The following is a 9,808-nucleotide window of genomic DNA, read 5'->3' as shown; positions in this document are numbered from 1 at the left end:
AAAATTATGGCTTTTTGTGGCTTTTGTTATGTCTGCGCATATCTATTTGAAGAAAAAAAATCAACGAAAGAAAGAAAGATTACTTACTATAGTCAGCTGATAGTATATGCGTAAAGATTACTAGGTGATGAAGTTTTTTTTTCGTCTGAAGTTAGCAAGTTATGTCGGAAGTAGAATCACCAGAAATAAAATAATATAACAGTTGACAATTCAAGACGTTAATTATATCATGTCGAGAATTACAAATAACAGCAGTAAATAATATTTTTTATATAACTAATTACTATTCAAGATGTGAAGTGCCAAGGGTGAACAGCTGGTTAAAGTGTAAGGAGTAAAAAGGTCAGAGGTTAAAACAGAGGTATGTGACAGAGGAAAAATTGCACAAGGGAAACACTGGAAGAGGTGATTGCTAAGACGTCAGTGTTAACTTCTTTAAAGTGAGAACATAATCTTTTGTGTGCTTCGAGTGCAGATTGGCTCACAATGTACTGTTGTAGGCCCTATATACACACCGTCCAGAGAGTTCTGGCACGGAAATGGTTAAACACAGTGCGAAGAATATTTATATTTGTGGTGACATTTTAACACACCCTTTGGAATCTGTTTATAGGTTTAAATTTACACCTCTGTTCTTTAAAATGTTCTGCAAAATTGTATCGAGCTATGAACATTCACGATTAGTCCATGTTGAGTTGCTTCAAGAAAAAAAAAATTGTCATAAGGCATTTTTCCAGTTTTGCAAAACTTAACTATTCCCTCGCCTTTATCGTGTCAATGAGCAGTTTGATGGAAATTCGCCTTGTGGTTTTATTAAAAGGCCCGGCGTTGTGGTGTCATGAAATAAGATACAAATTAATCCGTGTTTAAATCGAGAGAGAAAAATTAGACGAACAAAATGAGGGCAGTTTCATCAAAATTAGACGTAAAAGAAGAAAGTTATCAAATTGTAAATTTCAACATGATTTCATTAAAAAATAAATTGTGATTTATTGATGATGTCATCAACTCACAACGACAGTGAGCCAATTGATTAGCCTAAGATTAAAGTCTCCTTTCAACAGGGATACCTGAATTGGCTTTTGTTTGCTTGACGCAATTTGCAAACATGTATATATATATATATATATATATATATATATATATATATATTATGCATGTATGTTTATACATATATATATATATATATATATATGCGTGTTTGTGTGTGTGTGTGTGATTTTGCTTGTAGGGGTACATGTTTGTAGGTCCACGATTAGCATTATTGTAATAAGTCCTCGGTTGGATGGTAATTTACGAATGAGTCCTCAGTTGACAAGGGTCCTATTTACACACAGGTCCTCGGTTATGTGGTAAAATTCTTGTGGGTAAAACAGGTCCTCGGTTTCCACCATAGACGCGTGTGTGTGTAAGTGTGTGTGTGCGTGTGTGTGTGTGTGTGTGTGTGTGTGTGTGTGTGTGTAGATTATAGATACATAAAGTATAATATTCATGTATACACTGTCAGTGACTAAAGTGACTTTGGTATGGATTATACCTAAACCTCTGTACCAGCCCAATATTGTAAGTATCTATTGTTTACATACATTTGTGGTTAAGAAATTGCTTGAACGCATCAGATAAAATTTTGGTATAATTTCCAAAAATAGGATCATCAGTCTTTACGAGCTGTAAATGCCATGAAATCATGTAACAGGTATGCCTATTATGATTATGTATATACTTTAATATAGTACACCATGTATTATCCTTCCTTCGCACAGACTAACAGGTGGATTCGCTCATTATACAAGCTGCAGCAAGTATACAAACAGCACAGAGGAAGCACCTCATCTGCTGTGTGAATGCCAGATCTCACTGACTATACACATTGGACATATTCACCTCCCCCCCCCCCCGAAAAAGATTTTTTTTTTTTTTTTTGGGGGGGGGGGAGGGGAGCCCTATTTAAGAAAATCGTCAATTCCCATGCTTATGCAATGTACTAAGTCTATGGAGGGGACGAGCACTTGGACGGTGTGGGCGCAGGGGTATACACAATCCCCCTCCGACACGAAGGAGCTTTTGAATTTTTGTATTAGTGCAACTCCACGATCTGGTGCACACTTTTGGTGGAATATTTGAAAAACTGCAAATCCCCATAGAGTGTAACCATATATACGCATTGCTGGAGCCGATCAGGGTGAGGGTGAGTGTGTGTGTGTGTGTGGGGGGGGGGGGCATCGGTATCCCCATCCCACCCATACGTGGGAGCTTGTACATTTTTAGAATTCTCAGCGCTTCTCCCCCATCACTGTACCAATAACCAAGGACAACTTGCCTCAAACCTCAAGAGGACATTATTTTACTGAAACTTGTATGACCATGACCATAGCTGGAAAGTTTGTGTGAATATATCAGACAGTATCATCACAAATGGGTTATCTCCTGAGACCGTATAAATAGTTTGGAAAATGCACCTTTGGCGAGATGAGATTTCACCGAGGATCGAGAGTCAAAAAACAATTTAATATACGTCTAACGCTGCTCCAGCGTCCAAGAAAGGGAAGGAAGAGCGGGGGTTGTTCTCATCTTTGTTCTGCCCAGTCGATGGCGTCTCTACTCTGTGGTATGTATTTGATAATATTCAACGAATTGTATACTCCTCCAGAGACTCCAACCCAAAGCACCTTCTGATCTGGAGATTCTCCCGCCTGAAACCCCTAGCAAACGGAAGACTCCAAGTTGATGTGTGCGAAGCGCGAAGTTCCTAGGGTTCTATAGATGCTCTCTGGTGCTATCTAAGGCTTATTTTTTCAACATACAATAGCAATAAGAAAGAAATCCTTTCCAACGGGAGACACAGAGCCAGGGCGTGAGAAATCAAATCTCAAGCGGGAGAACGGAAGATTTTTCAAAAATGGGTTTTCGGCGGGAGATCTGCCGTCAAAAACGGGAGAGTTGGAGTCTCTGCTCCTCCTCCCCCCCCCCCCCCCCCCCCATGCTCCTTTGCGTAGAACGATACGTGCCTATACGCACAATCTTGACAAATTGCACATCATCTCGCCAGATGTCACATTGCCTTCTTTGGTGTTGGGAGAGCCGGATTCGAGTCTACGCTGTAACGCAATCGGTGAGTTCATCTGAATAACTGACAGACTTTAATTGAATGTAAGTTGATACAATATTCGTATCTATGACAAGAAAAAAAAAATACATCGAAAATTAAAAACTAAAACAGAATTCAGTGTACAGGAAAGTTGATAATGCTACGTGTGTTTTTTTTTCCTCAGTATGTTCGAATGATTTGCGCACAATGTTTATTGCGGCATAAGCGCTTACTAAAGAAGAAGAAAAAACCGAGATGAAACTCAAAACCACTCATTTTACTGCGAAAGAGACATCACGTAACGCCTGTAGCAACAAACATATGCATTCTATTTTCATTTTATGGCGTACCAATTATACATGTAGTTATTGCCTATCACATTTAGAGCACTATTATTTCCCCCTTTTACTATTCAAAATTACTTCTATATACACTTGTAGAACTGATATGTAACAAGATGTTCTTGTAGGGGTATGAGTTTTTGTCATGCTTAAAACACTGGCAGATTTTTACTACATTCTTACCTGCATGCTTCTGGTTTCTGTTTTTTGTATATTCGATGTCTCTAGTTTACACGTGTTTTTTTTTTCATCTTTAAATTCTTTTGTTTAGAACTCTGAATTTGATATCACAGAGCCTTAACTTGGTGAAACTTACTGTTGAATATTTTACTGAACTGTTGTATACAAGCACGTCTCTTTCCGATGTGTTTTGATGGTTTTAAACAAAAAGAAATATAACCATTACAAAGTAAATATAGATTGGCAGGACATAACAATGTCCCGATAGAGAAGTTAAACTTTGAAAAAAAGGGAGAGAAACGGTAACTATGGCGACGAACCAACCAGGGAAGAGACCTACATCTTTTAGTTTTTTGCTCTAGCTCCGGTGAAATCTAGTATAATAGGAATATTCCATACAGGTAAAATTACAACATCACGTTACATTATCACGAAAAGTAGGTCCTACAATGATAAGATCTCGTAAAAAGATGAAAAATAGATAAATATCAAAAAGAAGAAATGATACCATCTGCAGTCGATGTTGCTTTTCCAACAGATTTTCAAATTGACTTATCTGGGTATATTCTTGTTGCCATAGCAATAACATGCTCGCACGCGACTTCTTGCCATAAGTTCCCTTTTTTCAAGTGACTTTCTCATCGCTTCTGAAAGTTCATGATCACAAATGAAAGATCTAATCACGCATTAGCCACTTAACGCCTGTCGAGAGAGAAAAAAGAAACCATGAGAAAACGACACAAACGAACGAAAAACATTTCAATTGAAACGATACTGTATAGCTTGTATAATCCGTCGTTATTGATAGGAAAGAAATCAATTTCGCGAATTGACAAATGTGCTTCACTGGAATGACAATAATCTCCCCGTGCTTGCATTGCAAATGGCATAGGAAGCGTTATCTTGAATCTTCTTTATGAGAGAGTATCTTCCAAACCGTCGTTTGATGATTATTTATTTACCCTTGCGTCAGAAAAATACCGATCCACTGCCTTGCGTTCAAATTAACATAAGGTGTACCTACGCATTCTTAAAGGCGCAGGACATTGCAGTATTCACATGTAGGTCGTCTGTATAATCTTTCTCTCTCTCTCTCTCTCTCTCTCTCTCTCTCTCTCTCTCTCTCCCTAGATATATATGTATGTATATATATATATATATATATATATATATATATATATATAATTTTTAGAGATTATGGTCTAAGCCTATACATAACATTTACAAGATATTCGAGCAGTGACAAAATGATGACCGGAACGAAGTTGTAGTCGGACTGTACTTGTGGATAAATGTGGATATTAAAGCATGAAATTGTGTAGATTTTTCCCCCTTCGTTATGTGCGTGTTTGTGTGTGTGTGTGTGTGTTTATCTATTTTGAGTTTGTCTTCAAATTTCTGATTTATGGGCTCTCTGAAAAAATCAACAATCTTACACACAAAAAAACCCTCAAACACACACCCAGTTGCACACTCACATACTGTACTTAGCTGTCCATACATAATTATGTATACGCACATCAGTAAGTTATGACATTTGTTTTATGTCAATCTCATGTCAATGTCTGTATTTTCTCTATGTGCTGTTATGTGTAGACTTTTTTTCTCTCTCTCTGTTTGTGATTGTTCTCCTTTTTTTTCTTTTTTTTTATTATTATCATACACTGAATCTACTGAATCTATGTTTTTCTTCTGTTATATTGTATACATGCACGGACTTGCAGAATAACAGTCGAAGGTTGAGCAAGTTCCTTTTTATTACCGAAATGAAATGAAAAAAAAAAAGTTGTCAGTTGTGTAATGTATGTCAGTTCGTGATTTTAACTGAAGTGTCACAATAGGCCTATTATTCTGACAATAACATATCCTGTTTTACTACACTTTTTACTACACCATCTACGCACAATTCAGTCACAGGTTTTTGGTTTGTGTCTGTGTGTGCGTGTGCGTGTGTGTTGTGATTGTAGAACTCGTGAACGTATTTACGTTATCAAGTAAACATCATGAATATACAACTTATGCCAAGTTATCTCCACACAGTAGGAAACGGATATCGGCATCATGATGACGTCAACAAAATTCCTCCTCGCCGCTGTAATCGTGACGGGTATTCCTTCAAATATTAGTTGTTTGTTTGTTTGTTTTGCTTTTATATTTTGTTGTTGTTGTTTTTTGTTTGTTTGTTTGTTTGTTTGTTGTTGTTAGTTTTTTTATTTTTTTATTTTTTATTTTTTTGCTTACTGCAATAAAGTCTGCTGGGCTCTTCCACTTGCACCAGCACTCACCTCACTCACCTCATTCTCTATATAGTGTCTATAAAATTTATGTTGTTGCAATGTGATTCCAGAGTGTCACTGGTTTTGTTTTTTTCTTGCTTTTTCTTTTCTTTTCGATAAGTGTACAAGATGTATGTTTTGCCCATTTTCTTTTTTTTTTCTTCTCTTTCAAGGCTGTCGTATCTTCAAGCTGTAAGCTTATTTGACGACAGTCTTTTGTATTCACACTGCCAATACATGTGCCATATTCAGTCAGATCATTTGATTCACTTTGTCCCGAGTGGTTCCCAATTGACGTGTTCTCTTATTCTTTTCTTTAATCTGTACACGTATATATCTCCGTTTTATATCCGGATGTACACACTGTATGTTCTAGTGTCTTGTAAACAAAAAGAAATGCCTGTATTTCATTTGTAATATATATTCGATGCAGAAAATCCCTAATAAATTCATTTGAATTTGAATTGAAATTCATTGAACACAAATATAACCCTAACCCTAATCCCAGTCTTCACAACAGACCAAACTTAAAACCCTATCGCCACCGTAACCCTGACCATAAGTCCTTGCAGAATATAAGACCAGAGCAATTGCTGGACGAGCAAATGTCTTGTCACCATTTTGATCATGTCCTTGATATATTCTTTGTTATTATCATCATCATGAATCATTATCAAGTTGTTATTCAAGTCAACTTAATAAATGCGCAATTAGTTTTGGCTCTATCTATATATTTGGGTGTTCGTTGTTGTCAGGAAGTTAAACCAGGGATCTCAGGATTGATGATTCATGGTCCTGTGTACTCGATCAAAAAGAAACAGTGATAACTATACTATGTCAAAAGATCTAGGAAAAATAGTTAATAATACGCTTTTCTATTCTTTCTGATTTCCAACGTCTTAAAATGACCAGTGGAGATACAACACGTACATACGCAGTCCTGTCAAGCAATGAATGAATATTGTGCCGACAACAGCGACTACATGCTGATACCGAAGGAGATGACACGTCCTCCATACCACGCTCTCGTTATTTGCGAGCCGAGGAGCCAGAAATGTTTGGCAGGTATCCAGCACTTTCAAACCTTTGATGCGACGACAGTCACGTACAGACTCTTCACCTTTTTTTCTACTTAATATGTATATTTCTGGCATTAAAAGGGTTGTCTGAAGTTCTGTGTTGTTGCATCCTTTGATGCGAGGGCACTTGTATAATATAGACTGTTTACCCTTAATCTATACAAGTATGTTTTTTTTCCTGGCATTACAAGGGTAACCTGAAGTTCTAGGCCCCATTTCATAAAAAAAATTTATATGATAGCAACTCTTGCTGGAATGACAATTGTCATAGTGATAACAGGAATCCAGCTTCCTGATTGGCTGTTGCTATGGGAAGTTGTCATTCCAGCAAGAGTTGCTGTCCTAACACCCTTTATGAAATGGGGCCCTGATATACTTCTTTATCATTACATCACACATCCTTTGATGCGAGGACACTTGCATACAGTCGGTTCACCCTTTTCTTACTGTCATTTCGAGGGTGATCTGAATTTCTGATGGTCCTGTATAATTCTGATCTGTCTCCCCCTCCGTGCTAACGTTCCCGAACTGGTTGTACCTTATAAAGCTTCCCTCCCTTAGTAGTGCCTTTGATACCGTAACGCCATTTCTCTCACCAATTTAATCTCCTTCGTATGATGGAATCATTAAAAGTCTTCTTTGATTGCAACACAACTAAGTGTCTGGTATATGTCATTTGTCGCTGTTTAGTTCTATTTTCACAATGCCTTTGATCGCCAATGAACAAGTTATGGAATAAAACATCTTGATTACTTAATTACAAAATTAAATAGAAATAATGAAACTTCTCACTTAGGTTTAATGACTTTAGACTTCAAGCCAGTGTTTACCATTGGGACAAGTGATTAAAAAAAGTGTTCAAATCGTCACATTTGATGCACATGAATGATAGTTTAGTTGTACCACAAAACGTTATATCATATAAAAATTTGGCAATAAAACCGCAAGTATTAGGAGATATAACTAATTTTCTCAATAAAGCATTCAGTTTGCCAGTCTTGTCCCTCCCGTTTTGTCGGGTGCACGTCACGGGACCGACACCCACGAGTCATACAGCCCACAAGTTCTACAGCTCACAAGTCATACAGCCCACGAGTTCGACACTGAGTGAATAAAGCCCACGAGTTCGACATCAAGCAAAATAAGCCCAGGAGTTATACGGCTCACGAGACCGACACTACGCACAAAAGGCCCATGAGACCGACAGTTAGCAAACAAATCCCACGAGACCGACACTACACTTAAAAGGTCCATGAGACCGACGCTACGTATACAAGGCTCACGAGACCGACATTACGCAAAAGAGGTTCACCAGACCGACACTAAGCAAAGAAGGCCCACGAGACCGACAGGATGAACAGCGCCACATATAGACCAATAAATTGTATACGGTGTCCTGATAATAGCATAGGAAGATATGAGAGATGGAAAAGAAGAGTTGCCATCTCCGGCAGGGTGTTACCCCATCGGTTGCCCCCCCCCGAAATGATCAGGATCTTTAATTGTGTTTGCATGGGTGTGTGTTTGTAAAAAAAAAAATGAACAAAGTACAGTAAAAGTGTGTAACAGATCTTTCCACAATAAACCTGCGAGGGTGTTGCTTCAGTATTAATAAAAAATAAAAAATAACGTAATCGTCTATTAAGGTAGCGTTAGGAATTCGGGAAAAACCAGATGCATCCATGAAAACAGCTATTGTATTTCACGATAAAATGTACTGTTCGGAGGAGAATAACACAAGCCACAAAATTGAGGTGAATCCCTGCGATATAAAACGTTTTAATCAGTAGAATTGCATTATAGTTACAGAGAAAATTTCAAATAGATCTTACTGCAAAACGTCAAAGCAGGAGGGTAGAATATCTAAAATAGAATAAGTAACGAGTGAATCGGGAAAGAGAAGAGGGAAAATTTATTTCTTGTCCATCTTCTGGCTAAAAACTGGGAAAGCCTATCAGAAATAGCACGATAGCGTTATCAAAGCTCTAAAATTAATCCATACATCGTTATTGTCCTCTTTTAAATTAACTTGTGTTTTTTGTCTCTTTTGGGGGGATGAAGAATACTAATTCTTCCATTTTTTTTGGGGGGGGGGTGGTGGCATGAAGAATACGATTCAATTTTTCTACTTGATAACAATGTCGCTCCCTGACACACTTGCCCCCCTCCCCAGAAGTATGTAGAAATACATATTTGATGACGTTCATAATTACGTAGATGGTCACCATCTTTCAATTGATAGCGTTACGAAATTACATCCGCCAGTATGTTATTTTTCCGTTCATGGAACACCCTGTACAGGTGATTAACATGTAGATGGCGCTGTTTATCCTGTCGGTCTCGTGGACCTCTTTTGCCTACTGTCGGTCTCGTGGGCTTTCTTTGCTTACTGTCGGTCTCGTGAGCCTTTTTAGCTTAGTGTCGGTCTCGTGGGCCTTTTTTGCCTACTGTCGGTCTCGTGGCCTTTCTTTGCTTAGCGGCGGTCTCATGAGCCTTTATTGCTTAGTGTCGGTATCGTGGGCTATGTTTGCTTAGTGTCGGTCTCATGAGCCTTTTGTGCGTAGTGTCGAACTCATGGGCTGTATGACTTCTGAGCCGTATAACTCGTGGGCTGTATGACTCATGGACCTATTATTGATGTCGGTCTCGTGGACCGTATGGCTCGTGGGTGTCGGTCTCGTGGGATGCCCCCGTTTTGTCTTGTACAACCTTTTTTTCAGCAGTTGTCTCGTTGTCTAGTCCTGTTTCATGTTTGTTCGCGTCTATGGATGTGTATATCTTGTAATCTAATTTTCAGTGGGCTTCCAGACTTCTTCCACTTTGTTATCTTTTGTATCTACGATG

The sequence above is a fragment of the Diadema antillarum genome, unplaced genomic scaffold (assembly GCF_040938485.1).
Source record: "Diadema antillarum isolate AM-2024a unplaced genomic scaffold, OU_Dant_1.0 scf00000022, whole genome shotgun sequence".
Lineage (NCBI taxonomy): Eukaryota > Metazoa > Echinodermata > Echinoidea > Diadematoida > Diadematidae > Diadema > Diadema antillarum.
This window is presented reverse-complemented; position numbering follows the sequence as displayed.